Source organism: Pelobates fuscus, chromosome 6, assembly GCF_036172605.1.
Source record: "Pelobates fuscus isolate aPelFus1 chromosome 6, aPelFus1.pri, whole genome shotgun sequence".
Taxonomy (NCBI): Eukaryota; Metazoa; Chordata; class Amphibia; order Anura; family Pelobatidae; genus Pelobates; species Pelobates fuscus.
The window spans coordinates 12784551-12790784 of record NC_086322.1 but is presented as its reverse complement, the minus strand read 5'-3'; positions in this window follow the sequence as shown (position 1 = coordinate 12790784).

Here is a 6234-nt window from a genome sequence, read left to right as displayed (position 1 = left end):
TGTGCTGGTACTTCCCAGGGTGTGAGTATTATTTGGAGTGCAGGCACTATCCAAGGTGCTGGTACTTCCCAGGTTGTGAGTATTATTTGGAGTGTAGGTACTATCCAAGGTGCTGGTATTTCCCAGATCATAGTTCGTAGTATAATCCAGGGAGAGGATGATAATTTGAGTGCTCTGGTGATATTAGGTCCACAAAAACAGGATGTGTAGGGATTTCATCGGTAACCTGAGGCAGGAGGCTTCCTTTTGTTTCTCCAGAGTACTGATATTACCAATGTACTGATATTACCACAGTACTGATATCACCAGAGTACTGATATTACCACAGTACTGATATTACAATGGTACTGATATTACAACAGTGCTGATATTACCACTGTACGGGTAATATCACTGTGGAGGTATTACAAGATAGACATGTGCAATTCGTTTCAGTCCGAATTAAAATTTGGCCGAATTTCGGGTAATTCGGACATTCGGGTGCTTCAGAATAGCCGAAGTGCCGAAGTTCCGAGGTGTCAAAGTGCCGAAGTTCCGAAGTTTCGAAGCACATTATTGCCTAAGTACTAATATACTTACCCAGTGAAAGAAGAATAATGTTACACTGTACACAATTTCAAATAAAAAGTATACAAACATAGACATGATTCAGCTATAAGCATTTGCAACACTTACAACAATCAAGTAACATACATTCATATAAAATGTAAGTGTAACGAAAATATACCCCAACACGCAGGATTCAACTAAACTGAAGACAACACAGAGGGGAGATACGTCTACCGGACCTTAGAGTGGCCGGACTCAACGTATATAGGAGAAGAAAGAGTCAGGAGCGATCCGAGGTCAAGGGCACAAAGAGACAGCGTAAACTAGGACTAGCCGGGGTCTGGTACACAGTAAACAGCAAGCCGGCAAACAGAACAGATAATGATATAGAGATAACGTAGTCAGAAAACAAAGCCAAGGTCAAGTACGAAGGAACACAGCTAAATACAACAAGCGCTAAAGGGAACTGAAACAGAAACCACGATAGGGCAAGGAACTAAGGGAAAAAGATGAGCATATATCTAAACATCTATTTTGATTGGTCCCTGTCATATCCACGCCCCCAAAAGGTAAGTGTATGGGGAGTGTGGCATGACAGGGACCAATGGGAGGCCTTTGCCAATTTAGGCTCCCACTGTCCCTTTAAGAGCGCACCCAAGACCCGCGGCGCGCTCTTAGAGTCAGGCGGGACACGTGACCGCTTCTCGCGGTCACTGCCTGCCTTCCTGTTGCAGCCATCGGATGAGCTGTGCGCGGCTCGTGCAGTAGCAGAGCCGCGCGCAGCTTGAACAGAGGACCCCGGCCGGCCCCTGGAAAGGGTGAGTACCACTACAGTACCCCCCCCCCCCCGAGGACACGCCCTCCGGGCGGGGAGGGCCAAGCCTGGCAGGAAAACGAGAATTGAAGGAACGCACAAGGCGAGGAGCGTGAACAGCATCAGCGGAAATCCAACTGTGCTCCTCAGGCCCATAGCCATTCCAATGCACCAGGTATTGAAGTCGACCTCTAAGGAAACGAGAGTCAAGAACGGCAGAAACTTCAAACTCCTCATGACCCTCCACAGAGACAGGAGGGGGAGGAGGAGTATGCCGGGTATAGCGGTTGCGTACGTAAGGCTTCAACAATGAAGTGTGAAAGACATTAGGAATACGCAGATTCTTAGGAAGACCCAAGGCATTCAAACAGGATTAACCTTATGCAAAACACGATAAGGACCAATAAAGCGGGGAGCCAATTTCATAGAAGGCACCCGGAGGCGAATATTTCGCGTGGAAAGCAAAACCCTGTCCCCCACGACATAAGAGGGAGCCGCCCTGCGATGCTTGTCAGCCTGCACCTTCTGGCAAGCAGCGGAATCCACCAAAGAACGCTGAACCTGCTCCCAAGTATTACGCAAACCAGCCAAATGCTCATCCACAACTGGCATACCCTGTGAGGAGAAAGCAGCCGGAAGAACAACGGGATGCTGGCCATAGACAACGTAAAAAGGACTTTTGCCGGAAGAATCATGAGTAGCGTTATTCCGAGCAAACTCAGCCCAAGGAAGAAGGTCAGCCCAATTGTTCTGATGGTGGGATACGAAACAACGAAGGTACTGCTCCAGAGATTGATTGGCACGTTCAGCAGCTCCATTAGACTGGGGGTGGTAAGCGGAAGAAAATGAGAGAGTAATACCCATTTCCGAACAAAAGGCTTTCCAGAACCTGGAAATAAATTGGCTACCCTAATCGGACACAATAGATACGGGAATGCCATGCAACCAAAACACCTCTCTAGCGAAGATAAGTGCCTGTTCCCTAGATGTGGGCAGCTTGTGAAGAGACACAAAGTGAGCCATCTTGGAAAACCGATCTACTATCATTAGGATAACAGTATTACCATTCGAAGGGGGTAATTCAACAATAAAATCCATGGACAGGTTAGACCAAGGTCTCTCGGGAACAGGTAATGGATACAACAGCCCATAAGGAACTCTACGAGAAGATTTCATACAGGCACAAGTAGTACAAGCACCTATATAGTCGGTGACATCCTTGCGCAAGGAATCCCACCACAAATACTGAGAAACAGCTGACACCGTTTTGGAAATACCAGGATGTCCAGCAGTCTTAGTGTCATGATACAACGACAGAATATCTCGTCTCTCGGGAACATCAACGAATAGTTTATCAGTAGGCTTCTCGCTAGGTGCCATGCTTTGTTTCGTTTGTATGGTCTGCAAGAGGGACGAGGAAATAGACAAAATAGTAGTAGCTATTATCCTGTCTGGGGGAATGACAGGAGTAACATCAATCTCCTGTTTGTCAGCAGTTTCGAACTGTCTGGACAGAGCGTCTGCTTTAGTGTTGCGATCACCTGGCCTATAGGTGATAATATAATTGAAATGGGACAAAAACAGTGACCACCTAGCCTGCCTAGAAGACAATCTTTTAGCCTCACTAAGGTAGGATAGGTTCTTGTGATCTGTAAATATGAGGATGGGATCCTTAGTTCCTTCTAACAAATGTCTCCATTCTTTGAGTGCTAAAATAACAGCAAGGAGTTTGCGATTACCCACATCATAATTATTTTCTGCTTTGGACATTTGCTTGGAAAACAAGCCACAAGGATCCCCCCAAGAACGAGACAAGGCTCCGTGTTGAAGGTCAAGCAGTGGTCTGAGGTGCTGGGCACCCAGCCTGGTTTTTATTACATGAGTACACATACAGGCCACACCCAGGGGGAGGCATAAAATAACCAATAACATAGATGTTACCTCCCAAACATCCCCTCCCCTTAGTGTGACACTTAATCCCATTATGTGTACAGTTCAAAATATACTTTTACACAACTTTCATAACTTTAAAACCATACATCACATTCACATAAAAATACATATCCACAATCAATCCATTCAGGGGAACAACATATTAAAAAATGGCATGAATCAGACCAGGGGTTCAAAAGTTAATAAAAGTATATTTTATTCCCCCTGGCTCAAACAGTAAAAGTAAAACATCCCCACAATGCATCCTGGCTTCCTCCCTTCTGCCCTGGAGATAATTGGAGAAGAAATCTAATTATCCAGGACTAGAGGCAGACTCCATTAACCACATGGTTGCAAAACAACATAAAACTCTTTAAAATACATAAAGTCATATTTTATACAGTGAACACAGACATTTAACATATCCCCAGATAGCTCAGGTCTGCGTGCACATTATTAGGTGAATGGCACGCAGACCACACAAATACAGTTTAATTGCCATGGAGCCAAAGTCTTTCCCATAGTCTTTCATTATATGAATAGGCTCCATGGCATAGCTATCTGGGGGGTATCACTGCTCACACAGGGCAAGCACCGAATGGCCCCACTGTATTTAAAGGGGCCAGAATGAGTGACATGAACTCTGTTAGGGCCGAATACTGTTTGTAAAGGGCCCAATCTCCCAGGGCCATAGTCCAAAGGCAGCAGGCGGGCAACCAGGCTCCTCCAATACAATGTGGCGAGATTGGTTTCGTCACATCTCTCCCCCTTTCCAAAAAGACTAACAGGGACCTCCTGCCGGTCAGTGCCCTTGTTAGTCCAGCAACCCACCCATAAAGCAAAAAAAACAGTACAGCCCACCCACAATAAATAGTTACTACACCTGGGTAGAGGAGAAGTTTGTCCATGTCCAGGTGCCTCACCACGGCTGTGTAGGGGACTGGTAGGCTGCCTTGGTGGGTTGCTGAGTGGGCAGAGACCAGCGGTACTCTGTCCTGGTGCCAGCACTACCACCGGAGTAGTCTGGTTGGAGCCTGGTTGCTGGAGACGGACTGTCTCCCCCTTAGTTGCATAGCTCTGCTGCTGAGTGGGGAGACCGGTTGTCTCCCCCTTGGATACACAGCTCTGTCGTTGGGGGGTAGGACCGACCGTCCCTACCCCCTGTGTGGTGAGTGCAGAGACCACGGTCCCATCTGCACCGGTGGGGGGTTTACAGTCTCCCCCTGGTATATTAAGCTGCCGCTGGGGAGAGGGGGTAACAGGCTCCTCTCCCACTAGAACACTCTGCCGCTGGGGAAAGGAGACTGGGCTCTCTATTCCCTGCACATTACGGATCCGATGCTGGGGAGAGGTGGTAGCAAGCTCCTCTCCCATACATACTTTCCACCTTTGTGGAGGGAGACCGACTGTCTCTCCTCCCAATACAGTGTCCTGCTGCTGGGGAAAGGAGACTGGGCTCTCTATTCCCTGCTGGAAACTCTGCCGCTGGGGAAAGGAGACTGGGCTCTCTATTCCCTGCATATCAATGATCCGCCGCTGGGGAGAGGTGGTAGCAAGCTCCTCTCCCATACATACTTCCATCATCTGTGGAGGGAGACCGACTGTCTCTTCTCCCAATACAGTGTCCTGCTGCTGGGGAAAGGAGACTGGGATCTCTATTCCCTGCTGGACACTCTGCCGCTGGGGAAAGGAGACTGTGCTCTCTATTCCCAAAAAATCACGCTGCTGCTGGGGGGTAGGACCAACTACCTCTGCCCCCTGTAACTCAGCCTGCCGCTGGGGAGGGAGGACGCTGCTCTCCTCTCCCTGCACTTCACACTGCCTTCCCGGCATATCACTCTGCTGCTGGGGGGTAGGACCAACTACCTCTGCCCCCTGTAACTCAGCCTGCCGCTGGGGAGGGAGGACGCTGCTCTCCTCTCCCTGCACTTCACACTGCCTTCCCGGCATATCACTCTGCTGCTGGGGGGTAGGACCAACTACCTCTGCCCCCTGTAACTCAGCCTGCCGCTGGGGAATGGAGACTGGGCTCCCAATTCCCTGCAGGACCGGTGGAGAGACCTCGGTCCCATCTCTACCGGCCACCTGGGGTTCTTCCCAGTAAATCTCTACAATATCTTCCCAGCGGAAGGGGTCTGGATCTGGGTCTGTCACCTTACTGTCCTGCTGAGCCTTCCCAATGAAGTGGAAGAGATCTTGGTAGTTTTGCTCCAGTTCCCACTCCAGGGTTGCTAGGTGAGCCAGGTCTTGTTCTACCTCATGGGGGTCATCCCACTCATGCCTAGCCTCCCTCTCATAGAAAATGTCCTGCAGTCTGGTTTGCGCAGGGCTCCCGAAGCCAGGCTCTGCAAAGGACTCCCATAACAAGCCAGGACCATCAAACTCCTCTCCCTCTGGCTTGTCATGTTCGGCTGTCCAGGGTATATACTGTGCCATATACCACCAGAGCGCCTGGTAGGCATCCTCCAGCCATAGCTCCTGCCATACCCGGTGCTCTAGTTCCTTCACCCATTCCTCCAGGGGCTGCTCTCCCAGGAAAGGCATCCGCAGGGCCACTTGCTTCTGCAACCGCTGCTCTTCACTGGGGAGACTCTCACCCCGCTGGTATTGTACATTATCCAGGGCCTGGTACCAGATGCCTTTCCTTATTGCATCCCGGTCATCCATGTCACCCTTATTGTACTCCACTGCTGGTTCCATCCTGGTGCTGTCAGGGTCGCTGTACTCAGACATGCGTTGTCCTCAAATTATAAATCCAAAGAAATGGTGTTCTGTAGCTGTCCTTCTGGCTGTAGGAACGATCCCGCCGCTTGCCACCAATTGTAACGGACCGTTTCAGCATATGAGGGGTTAAAATCCGTTTAGGCGATAATCCTTTTTTCTCAGAAAGGCACAGCTACTGCAGAACATCAGAACTCACGAACTGGATATAGGTGAAT